Source organism: Panthera onca, chromosome C1 (genome assembly GCF_046562875.1).
Source record: "Panthera onca isolate mPanOnc1 chromosome C1, mPanOnc1 haplotype 2, whole genome shotgun sequence".
Classification (NCBI taxonomy): Eukaryota; Metazoa; Chordata; class Mammalia; order Carnivora; family Felidae; genus Panthera; species Panthera onca.
In genome coordinates, this window is record NC_138346.1 from 74,358,236 (window position 1) to 74,371,398 (window position 13,163).

Sequence of the window (13,163 nt, forward strand, 5' to 3'; positions counted from 1 at the left end):
TCTGTTAAACTTACTCTGAAGAGGATAACTCTTTTCCCCTTGTTGGGCGTTATGGGCTATGCTTCAGCTAGGTTCAGGGCATTCTCACCAGGGAATCTGCCACATAGCCACTTGAAATTGGTCTCACTTGTTGGCAGACAGAACTGTTCTTACTGGCATTTTATGCCTCAGAAGATACAAGAGGAATATGCCCAGATTCAGCCAGTTTCTGCATTGCTACAGCATCCCCATGTCCACTTGTTTAATGGACCAAGATGGCCATCTCAAGGGGGCCCCAGGAGATATAGTTTTTTTTACTTACCTTCTGAACCTGGAAGGGAGTTCTTCGGATGGGAAGCATTCCTTATGTTCCTAAGTTCGAGTGTTTTTCCTAGGGCCATCCCCCACAAGGGTATTCTCTTAGTCCAGTTTTCTACTGTACATCTTCTTGACCATACGGCCAGTCCATTGGTCACCTCCCATAAGCCAGTAAAAAACCTAAACATAATGGCTTTTACTACTTACTGTTCAATTATCCAATGACTGCTAGAAAAACAGCATGCAGTTTGTCCCACCAAGCTTGTTTTTATCTTCAATTATGGTTGTAGCCTTCCAAATAGTATGTTGTCCATTCACCTTGGATCAATAAACCAAGCAGCTCTATTCAGCAGAGAGCTGTTCATAAGGCATTGTTCATGTGACAGTTCATTCTGGAAGCTTCTCAGGGAGCTCCAAAATTGGTCCTAGAGAAAAAGACACCCCTTGTTTTTGACTATCTTCTTGTATTCAGCAGGCAGCATGGTTTTACATAAGCCATTTCTAGGTGATGGAATTTTTCTGGGCACTGCCATTTCTATTAGGGCATTCCTCCAACACCATTTTAGACACTGTGGGTATTTTGTGTTTTAGGATCATTTTAGGTCTTTAAGCCATGGGTTGGCTTCAGTTAATGATGTTCAGTAGCAAGGTGGTAATGCCCCTCAGATGGAAATTTTCTAGTCCAATAGCCAAGTAGCCATCATTGAGAGGGACTTACAGGCTCCTGTCACAAGCCCCAGTCTAGGTTCCACATGGGGCGAGGGCATAGAAAATTGGTCACCACAGTGCTTCAGTTTCTACTCTGCACTGGGTGGGTTCATGCAATCCTATTGATTACCATTTAGCATGTTCAATTAATACTGCTTGAAAGCAAGTTTTATATGCCTTCTTTTTTTTACAACACTAGAGAAATATTTCCCAGTGAAATGAATTGTCAATCCCCACAATAGTCAGGTAAAGTAACCCACAATTTCACTTAGAGCATTTCTAAACTACAAAATTCTAGAAGCTTTTAATATAATTCCATCAACGCATATTTGTAACTGTAGCCTCTGTCAGGACTTCACCTAGAAGACTCGGTTTTACAGTACTGTGTAGGTAAAGGGTTTTTTGGCCAGACATAATACTTCTTCCCAGTTAACCAATTCAGGTAGAAGAGACCCTTCTTTGTGGAATAGCTGCTTAAACATTCCAACTTCATAATCCTAGCAACCATTATGTTTTTAACTTTTCTTAATCATAGGCCATATCAAACCTTTACTGATGGGTTTTGGTACAATGGTCCATGGAACTCCCATGCCAGAGTCCCGGAAAATTTTCTTCTTCACCATCCCCACCCCACCCCTGGCCATTTTAACTACTTGTTTGTAGAAGACTTTGGGTCCCTAGCAAGGGGTTGAACCAAGGGACTCTGGCACTTTTTGTCAACCTTCAACTTGATTACCCTGCCAAAACTCTGCCCCAAGAGGTTGCTGGTCAGGTATCTCATAGTCTTTGCCTTTTTTTTTTTTTTTTTTTTAAATTCTTCCAAATGGTGGTTAATAGAACAGACTTTTTGGGGGGCCCTTTAGTTGGGGGAAACAAGGGGTCCCTTTGGTCTATTCAATCCCTATTAGTGCTCCATCAAGATCTTTATTTTAACTCCATCAATGTTGACTTTACTCATCCTATTTTTCAATAGCCATCTAAAGACTTACACCTTGTTTGTTCCAGTCCCTTGACTCCTCCCCTTTGTTCACCGCCACAGCACCCTCCGCAACCATTTTCTTAGTTACCTTAATGTTTCTAATATCAGTAACAACCATACAGGGAAGATAGTAAATAGCATAGGACTCAAACAGTTTTCAGTTTTGTAGCAGAAAAGTTACATGGCATGCTAATGTAACACAGGCCTCCTTAATCACACCATTTGCCCCAACATGGGTAACAGGTATATCCAACATCTCAGTCATCATAAAGCCAATTCCACATGGTTTGCACGTGAAACATAGCTGCTTCATCTGAGGTGTTCCGTTTGGTATTTACTGAGGGGAGTTGGGCAGCCCCTCTTGGGATAAACACACTGAAAAGTGGCTTTTATCTAGTCCAACAGGCTGGCTCTTCCCTCTGGAACAGCCTCCTGTGTGTCTGGATTACATACAGTCATCTGTGATTGCTCCATAGTGAGCTGTGGGTCCTGCATCAAACTAAATATGCTCTTGTAGTCTGTAGCATTCAGAACAAAAGACACAGCCCTCAAATTGGTTGCTCTCACAATTTCAATGAAAGGTTTCTCAGGAAGTTGATGAAAGTGATCTATAAAAGGAAACCACCCCTTCACATTAAACTCTCCGATTTCGATAGTTTTCTGGTTTTGCCTTCCTCCACAGCACTATTACAGATAAAATTCTATCCTGTGGTTATTGTCTTTTTCTTATTAGGTTGCATTTCCTTATATATCAAGTGAACTAACTCCCTACCAGTTGGAACCATTTTTAAATTCCATTGGTAACTCTTGCCTTTAGTAACTGACTGCAGCACAGTTGCCATTCCAGACCCTGAGTAAAGACATGGCCACCATGGAATCAAAGGTTTCTAACCCTTGCCTTTCTGTCTTTTCTCTTAGAAAAGCCACATGTTTCTGTAAGCCAGTGCTGGTCTAACAAATCCCACTTCACGGACACCAACTCCCCTTATACCAACTCTTTCTCGGGGTCTCAAAGTTCCACTGTGAGGAGGGGATCTCCTCACAAAATCACTACCAAGCAATTCTGAAACACTAGGAGGGTATTGGAGAATTCAGCCCAATTCTAATACTAATACTACTTACCCAGAGACAGCATCAGATTCTACAGGTTAAGAGATCAGTGCTTTCCCTCACAAGATGGTCCTTTACCCCATACTTCAGATGTCAGTTGTAAGCCCCTAATTATTTCCTGGGCTTCTAAACATACTGACTACAGATTGGAGTTTCCAATGACCTTCTCCACAGACTTCACAGATACCAAGTCTAGGTTGTTACCTATAGTTCTGACTGACTAGAAGTCAGAGTCCCAGGAGCTCCTCAATTTCTTTTGGTTTACTATAGTGGCTCACAGAAGGGAAACATTTACGTTTGCTACTTTATTAAAGGATATGATCAAGTATACGGATCACCAGTCAGAGAAGGAGATATATAGAGCAAGGGACACAGGGTATGAAGTTTTCCATGCTTTCCACAGCTGCCTCGTTCTCGCCTTACCTCATGTTCAGTAAATCAGAAGCTCACTGAACCCAGTCCTTTTCAGCTCCTATGGAGGCTTCAGTCATAATTAACTCAGTCAATGGCTATTGGCTGATTCAACCTCCAGCCCCTCTCCCTTCCCCGCAGGTGGGGAGAGGGAGGAGGGGCTAAAATACCCTCTATTCACATGGTTGGTCCTCCTGGAAACCAACCCCTACCCTTGGATGGGGTAAGGTGGCTATTTTTATTAGTATCAAGACACCCATGTTGCCTTCATAACTCTGAAGCATTCTTAGGACTTCTAGATGACCAAATACATCTGAGAAACATTTTGGTCATCTAAATGACAAAATACATACATTTCTTATAAATTGTATGGCAACAAGGATGCCCGTTCTTCCTGCTTTTTATTCTATATAGTACTGGAAGTCCTATCCTAAGCAAAAAATAAAAATGGAAGTCGTCCAAATTGTAAATAGGAAGTAAAGAAGTCATGGGGTGCCTGGGTGGCTCAGTTGGTTAAGTGATGGGCTCTTAATCTGGGGTTAGGTCATGATTTCACTGTTTGGGAGATCGAGCCCTGCATTGAGCTCCATGTTGACAGTGCCTAGCCTGCTTGGGATTCTTTCTCCCTCTCTTTGACCCTCCCCTGCCCGTGCTGTCATCTCAAAAGAAAAAAAAAAAAAAAAAAAAAAAAAAAAAAAAGACGTCAGAATAAAAAACGCTCAAAGTGGGTTTAGATTCCCATGCCAACATAACAAAGGCCATATTTGAAACACCCACAGCTAACATACTCAATGGTGAAAACTGAAAGCTCTTCTAAGATCAGGACCAAGACCAGGATGTCTACTCTTGCCAATTTTATTCAACATAGTACTGGAACCGTAGCCACAGCATTCGTACAAATAAAGGAAATACAAGTTGGTAAGGAATACAGTCACTTCTTGCAGAGGATATAGTTTATATATAAAAACTAAAAAAAAAAAAAACCCCACCAAAAAATTAGTACACATGAATTCAGTAGTTGTAGGATATAGAGAAATCTGTTGCATTTCTATGTACCAATAATGAAGTAGAATAAAGCAATCCATTTAGAATTGCACCAGAATAGTAATAAACTTGGAGTGAGGAGACATATACTCTAAGAATTATGAAACATTGATGAAACAGGATGATACGACACATGGAAAAATATACTGTGTTCATGAAGAATGGGATAATATGGGCATTTTAACAACCTACAAATTCAATGCAATCATCAAAATACCAATATTTTTCACAAGGCTCGAACAAATAATCCTAAAACTTGGATGGAACCAAAGACATCCTCATCTACCCAAAGCAGTCTTAACAAAACTTGAGGTATCATAATCCCGTATTTCAGGATAAACTACAAAGCTATAATGGAGTATGCTGCTGGTGCAAGAAGATACATAAATCAATGGAACACAACAGGGTACCCAGAAATAAACCCATACTTATATGGTCACTAATCTACAATGGAAGGAGGCAAGAACATACCATGTTGAAAATAAGCGGTGATGGGGCGCCTGGGTGGCGCAGTCGGTTAAGCGTCCGACTTCAGCCAGGTCACGATCTCGCGGTCCGTGAGTTCGAGCCCCGCGTCAGGCTCTGGGCTGATGGCTCGGAGCCTGGAGCCTGTTTCCGATTCTGTGTCTCCCTCTCTCTCTGCCCCTCCCCCGTTCATGCTCTGTCTCTCTCGGTCCCAAAAATAAATAAAAAACGTTGGGAAAAAAAATTTAAAAAAAAAAAAAAAAAAGAAAATAAGCGGTGCTGGGAAAAAGAACAGCTACATGCCAAACAATGAAACTGGATCACTTTCTTACACCATACACAAGAATAAACTCAAAATGGATTAAGGACCTAAATGGAACATCTGAACATCATACTACTACTAGAAGAAAGTAGAAGAAGTAATCTCTTGGGACTTTAGCCTTAGCAACATTTTTCTAGACAGGTCTCCTGAGGCAAGGGAGACAAAAAGCAACAACAACAACAACAACAACAACAACAACAACAACAACAACTATTGGGACTAAACAAAATTTTTTTCACAGTGAGTGAAACCAACAAAATGAAAAGACAACCTACTGAATGGGAGAAGTTATTTGCAAATATATCCAATAAGGGGTTAGTATCCAAAATATGTAAAGACTTTATACAACTCTACACACAAACAACAAAATAAACTACACATATCTGATTAAAAATGGGCAGAGGACCCGAATAGACACTTTTCCAGATAAGGCCTGCAGATGGCAAACAGACATGTGAAAAGATGCTCAAGATCCCTAATCTTTACAGAGATGCAAATCAAAACCACAATGAGATATCACTACACACCTGTCAGAATAGCTCCTATCAGAAGCACAAGAAATAAGTGTTGGCAAAGATGTAGAAAAAAGGAAATGGTCATGGAAAACACTATGGAGGCTCCTCGAAAAATTAAGGAATACCATAGGACCCAATAATTCATTCTGGTTTTTCCTGAAAAACTAACATTGATTTGGAAAGATAGAGGAACCCTTATGTTTATTGCAACAAGATCTGAAACAACCTGTGTCCATTGATACATGGTTCTAGAAGAGGTGGTGTACACACACACACACACACACACACACACACACACACACACACACACATGGAGTATTACTCAGCCATAAGAAGAATGAAATCTGGTGTGCCTGGGTGGCTCTTAAGCATCAGACACTCGATTTCTACTCAGGTCATGATCTCCCAGTTTAGGGGATTAGCTTTCTGCTCCCTGGCTCTCACATGCTCTCCTTTACTCACTCTCAAAGAGGATTTTTAGAAACTTAAGAATGGAATCTTGCCATTTACACAAACATGGATGGACCTACAAGGTATTATGTGAAGTGAAATAAACCGGATTGAGAAAGTCAGAGATCATAGAATTTCACTTAGGTGTATAATCTAAGGATAAACGAACAAAATGAAACAGACTCAAATATAGAAAAAAAAACAAAAAACAAAAAACTAGTGGTTGCCCAAAGGAATGGGGGTGGGGGCTTGGCAAAATAGGTGAAGGGGATTAAGATGTAAAAAAAATTCCAGTAATAAGTCACAGGGACATACTGTAGAGCATAGGGAATATAGTCAATCTTGTAGCTGTAGGATGACAGATGGTAACTAGACTTATCCTAGTAATCATTTTGTGATGTATATGAATGTCAAGTCAATGTTATACACCTGAAACTAATAGGATTTTGTGTGTCAACTGTACTTGAAAAACCCGATGTATTTAGTCATGTTAAATGGATAAAAGAAATATATACATGATTTTAGGAGATACAAAAAAAATGTTTGACTAACTTAATACCCATAGGTAATTTAAAAAACCCTCAGTCAACTAGGAATAGTGGATTTTCTCCACCTGACAAAAGGCATCTATGAAGAGTCTACAGCTAACATGCTTAATGGTGAAATGCTAAGTTGCTTTCCCCTTAAAATTCTGAACAAGGGCGTAGCCTTTATGTTTTCTATTTAACATTGTATAAGAGGGCCAAGTCCAGCCTTAATGCAATAAAGATGGAAAAGCAGAGTTTGGAAGGGAAGTAGTAAAACTACAAGATCACATTTAACACAATAGCTATCAAAATAGGAACAGCAGTTTGCAAAGCTAGAACAAAAAGATTTGTATGGAACCACCAAACATCCCCAAATAGCCAAAGCAACCTTGAAAGAGGAAAGCAAAGGAGAAGGCCTCACAATTCGGGACTTTAAGCTGAATTACAAAGCTATGATCATCAAAACCATATGGTACTGGCACAAAACAGACACATAGATGAATGTAATAGAACAGGGAACCCAGAAATGAGCCCACAACTATCCAGTCAGTTAATCTTTGACAAAGCAGGAGAGAATATCCAATGAGGAAAAGACAATCTCTTCAACAAATGGTGTTGGACGACTGGACAGGGACATACAGAAGAATGAAATTGGACCACTCTTATACCATACACAAAAACTCACAATGGATTAAAGATCTAAATATGAGACCTGAAACTATCAAAATTCTAGAGGAAAACATAGGCAGTAACCGTTTTGACATCAGCCATAGCAACTTCTGTGGATAGGTCTCCTGAGGCAAGGGGGAAAAAAAAAAAAAAGCAAAAATAAGATATTGGGACTTCAAAATAAAAAGCTTCTGCACAGTGAAGGAAACAGAACTAAAAGGCAACCTATGGAATGGGAGAAGATATATTTGCAAATGACATAGGCGATAAAGGGTTAGTATCCAAAATACATAAAGAACTTATCAAACTCAACACCCTAAAATGAATAATCCAATTAAAAAATAGGGAGAAGACCCGAATAGACATTTTTCCAGAGAAGATATACAAAAGGACAATGGACACAGAAGATGCTCCCTCATCAGGGAAATACAAATCAAAACTACAAGGAGCTATCACCTCACACCTGTCAGAATGGCTAAAGTCAATAACAAGAAACAACAGGTGTTGGCAAGGATGTGGACAAAGTGGAAGCTCTCACACTGTTGGGGGGAATGCAAACTGGTGCAGCTACCCTGGAAAACAATATGGAATTTCCTCAAGTTAAAAATAGAGCTACCTATGATCCAGCAATTACACGATTAGTATTTTTGTATATTAAATACCTAATTTGGGTAAATACCTAATTCAAAGAATTACATGCACCCAGTGTTTATAGTGGCACTATTTACAATAGTCAAACTATGGAAACAGCTCAAGCTTCCATCAACATATGGATGGATAAAGATGTGTATATATATACACACATGTGTACATGCGCACACACGCTCACAATGGAATATTACTCAGCCCTAAGAATAAAATCTTGCCATTTTCAAGGTAATGGATGGAGCTAGAGTTTTATGATGAGCAAACTAAGCCAGAGAAAGACAAATACCATATGATTTCACACATACGTGGAACTTAAGATACAAAATAAATGAGCAAAGGCGGGGGGGGGGGGGGGGTGGGAAGAAGAGGCAAACCAAGAAACAGACTCTTAATTATAGAGAAACTGATGGTTACCAGAGGGGAGGTGGATGTGGGGGATGGGTTCAACAGGTGATGGGGACTAAGGAGAGCACTTGTCATGATCCATATCCAGGTGATGTATGGAGGTGTTGAATCACTATGTTATGTAGTGTAATTAGTTTCAGGTGTACCACAGGAATTTAAAAACTTAAAAGAACTTGGAGAGGTTTGCCTTAAACTACATGATCATGTTGTCTAGGACTAAATATAGATAGGAAATTCCAAGGAATGCATAGATGCCATTAAAAGAATTTAGCAAGATCAATTTACAATCATCAATTAGACTTCTACATAGCAGAAAACAGTTGGAAATAGAAATGAAAACACAATACCACTAACATATCAAATAGCATCAAATCTGAATATTGCTGATGGGAACGCGTCAACCAACTGATTTCACACTTAGGTACTTTCCAAAAGAAATGAAAACATATGCCCACACAAAAATAGAGTAAAATACTTTTAATATTTATGGTAGAAAATTACAAATAAAACCTAAAGGATATAGATGTATACAAAACAAAGTGAGAATACTGCCTCTTTTTCCAATCCTCGTTCTATATATTCACTGTTAATAGTTTGTCATAGCAGATCATTCTGGACTTAATGCCTAAATAAGCCCAAAATAAAACTAAGAACTGTTACATTATGCTGTAATGGACATTAACTGTGACAGTAACTTTTCAAACAGCTGATTATGGCACTATAGTTCACTTAATAGACGTTCTATTAATGGACAGTTAGGCTATTAGTGTTTTACTATTACGAAGTTTTAGAACACATCTGTATATTTTTATGTATTTGTGGAAGTCCTTCAGAATTTTTAAAAATGAAATTTTAAATTTTAGTAGTTACTGGCAAATAGTCCTTCAGGATCTTGCTAGGTACACACCTATCAATAGCATTCTTAAAAAGTTACTTTAAAATAAAATAATGCAGAAGCAAAGGAGTTCATTTTTTCCCTTCTATTGTTCAACTTAAGATTTAAAAAAAAAATTTTTTTGCTTATAGCTGGATTAGAGACCACACCATCACCTTCTTTGTAGCTTCAAGTTCAAGATCTCAGTCTTGGAATACTAAATATCACTTATGGGTGTTACTGATCATTTCTTTATCCAAGTATTTAGAAACATCTGGTGATCCATTTAAGTGGTGATATTAGTTCAAGTGTAAGTGAGACTAGTAATAGATTTTCTTGATTTTAATTTTATCCATATGGTTTCTTTTAGGAAAGTGAAGATAGATTATAAAGACATGTTCTTTTATCTATTGATTAACTTCATATTAGTGCAATGTTCTCTCCATGCACTTTAGGAGCATTTAAAAATCTTGGCTGGAAGAGTACGATATTCAAACAGGTAGAAATGGTTAAGACAAACTGTAGTTCACTTGTATTAATGGATACTAATAGACCCTTGTAAGAAATTGGTTAAAATCATTCTCTATTATTTAGTAAATCCCTACTATGTATAGAACATGGATAGGCTTTAGAGAGACTATGTACTTTATTATCCTTTTAAAACATTCAGTAAATCATATCAATCTTAATAAAGTCTTAAGAACCACTTACATAAGCCTGTTCATCTTAAGGGAAAGGAACTACTTAAAGATAGGGCTCAGCAGGGGTCCAGTCTATATTCCTAATGAGAGTCCAAGACCTTTATGGGGTCAATTATTTGCATTTTGCTTGACCAAAACCAGAAGGACCTTGGAGATATAGGTTGGAATACTTAAGCCCAGTTTTTATCATAGGTTCTGAATCATTTGAGCCCATGTTCATCCATCTATTAGATTATAATATTAAGAGATGGAAATATACAAATTGTGAATGTAGAGTCTTTGGGATTTGTCCTCTCCTTTTTTCCTTCTGACAACTTCACAGCCCAGTAAGACCTGATACCCAGTTTCATCAAGAAAAAGTGCTACATTTGAATTTGAAGAAGACTTACTATTAGGGGGAATCAAAGGCCACTTAAACACAGCTGATTTTGACTGTAGAGAAATTGGGAGTTCTTTGATAGAATGAGGTGTGAGAGCTCCATGTGTGACCTGACCGTTAATTTAGAGTCAGGTGCCACCATAGAGTTTTCCAGTAATGCCTCAAGGCTTCTTATGTTAGGCTCTGCACCAGGATAAGCCTCTGAAAGAAAACACTCTAGGTATGTAGTATGTAGGCACATATTTAACAACTGTTGAGGGGGTGAGGGGACAGAGGAAAGGAGGGGAGGAAAAAAAAGATCAAAGGGGCCCAATGTGAAACACTTGCTCATTTTTGTGGTGTAAATACCCTCACCAAGGCAGATTTCAAGCTACCAACATAAAATACCTGAACAAAAAATTAGGAAGAGATATATACACTTAATCTAGCATATTACTGGCTCCATGGAATAATCATAGAAGGACATGTTGATTAAAGGACCTCAACTGTCATTTAGCAGCTCCTTAACAGACTTACATTAACTCTAAGTATGTGTAGTAGCTTGGTGTAGAAGATTCTAAATTGTGGTCAGTAGCTGCAATATCAAGACAAATACTGTGTACTACAGACACTTGCAAAATTCCTTTTTTAAGATTTTTCTCTAATGCATAATTCTTTAGGATTTAGAAGCTCAAATCATGAAAGCATTTTCTTTTCCACATGGTCTTTATACTCTTTGTTCAACAAATATTTTTTATTCACCAAAAACCTACTGGGTCCCTGCTCTATGCCAGATACTGGAATATACAACGGACATAGCCTCTGCTCTCATAGAACTAGAATCCAGTGTTGGAGAGAGAACTTTTTATATTTACAAATGCAAGTACATGCTATAAAAGAAAGTGCTATAAAAGAAATCTGTTAAGCAAAGAAGGATGAGCTTGAGATCTGAAGGAAGAAATGGAAGTTAACCAAATACAGAGGAGCTGGAAGGGGAGGGGGGAGATTAAAACATGAAAAATAGCCGACATGGTTGGGAGTGCTGGAGGCAAGGCTAGACCAAAGGGCATAGGTCTGGCATGCAGCTCTTGTAGTCTTGTCAAGGGTGTAAGGATAATGGAAAAACCACTGAAATGTTTTAATTAGGTAAAGAATGAGATCAGATTTAGCTGTACTGTAGGAGAATGGATTACTACCTCTTCACTCATTTCTTCTCCAAACCTGCATGAAAAACCTTCTGGTTAGGCTCTGTAGTCAGTCAAAATATAGAGGACATAGTCATGCTCTTGAAATGCTCACAGTCTAACTAGGGAGAAAGGCATTTGTGTTAGTTTCCTACTGCTTCTGTAACAAATTACTACAAACCTAGGGCTTAAAAAAACCACAAATTTGGTACCTTACAGTTCTGGAGATCAGAAGTCTCAAACGGGCTTCACTGCGCTGAAATCAAGGTGTCTGCAGGATCACGTTCCTTCTGGAAGTTGTAGAAAGGAATTGTTTTCCCATTTTTCAGCTTCTAGAGACCACAGTTCTTGGTTCGCAGTTCTGCAACGCTCCTTCTTCCGCTTCCATGGTCACATCTCTGACTCTCCTGCCTTCGTCTCTCCCTTTTAAGAAGCTTGTGATTCCATTGGGCACACCTGGAGACTCTCCCATCTCAAAATCCTCAATTAATTCCACCTGTAAAGTCCCATTTGCCATAGGAGGTTAAATAGTCACAGGCTTTGGGAATTAGAATGTGGACGTCTTGGGGGAGGGGCACTATTCTTTCTATCAGAGCATGCAATTAAATGACAGACATAAAGCTGAAAAGGACAGTTGGAACCCAGACAAGAACATCTCTCTAATTTGCCTTAGTTTTGATAGATACCTGAGTATGCTGTTATGATTCTGCAAAGGACAGTTTGCTTTCGTGTTTTAAATCAGACTGATTCTGAAATATTTTTACATCTGAGTGAAAAACCGTATATATAGAATCCTTCAAATCATCACTACAAAAGAGCAAGATGGATTATTTGTTTTTGTGATATGATAAATAGCAAAATTCATCAGGGTTTTTATCTATCTCCTAGGTGTAAATTGAAGGGAGCATAGAACAGCATTTTCCAAACTTCAATGTATATAGAAATCTGGTTAAAATGCAGATTTTGATTCATCAGGAGTGCAATCTGAAATTCTGCTTTTTAATATGCCTACAGGTGATGTGGTGCTGTTTATCTGAGAACCACACTTTGAATAGCAACGACTGAGATTCCTGTCAAAAATTAATCCTAAGAGGGGCGCCTGGGTGGCTTAGTTGGTTAAGCCTCAGACTCTTGATTTCAGTTTGGGTCACGATCTCAGAGTTGTGAAATTGAGCCCTGCGTTGGGCTCTGTACTGGGCGTGGAGCCTGCTTAAGATTCTCTCTCCGTCTACTGCTTGTGCTCTCTCGCTCTTTCTCAAAAAAAAAAAAAAAAAAAAAAAAAAAAAAAAATCTAACATGTACAAAAGAACATATGGAGTACATAATTTAGGGGAGGAAATAGTCATTAGCTCATGAAGAAAATACTAAGGGGTGTGTGTGTGTAAATGAAATAGTTTATTAACTACTTATGCTATTTCATGCAGAGGAAGAGCTTATTCGTAATTTCTCGGGATCAAGGATCAAGAAATGTGGAAAAAGCTTTGCCTCTGAACTAA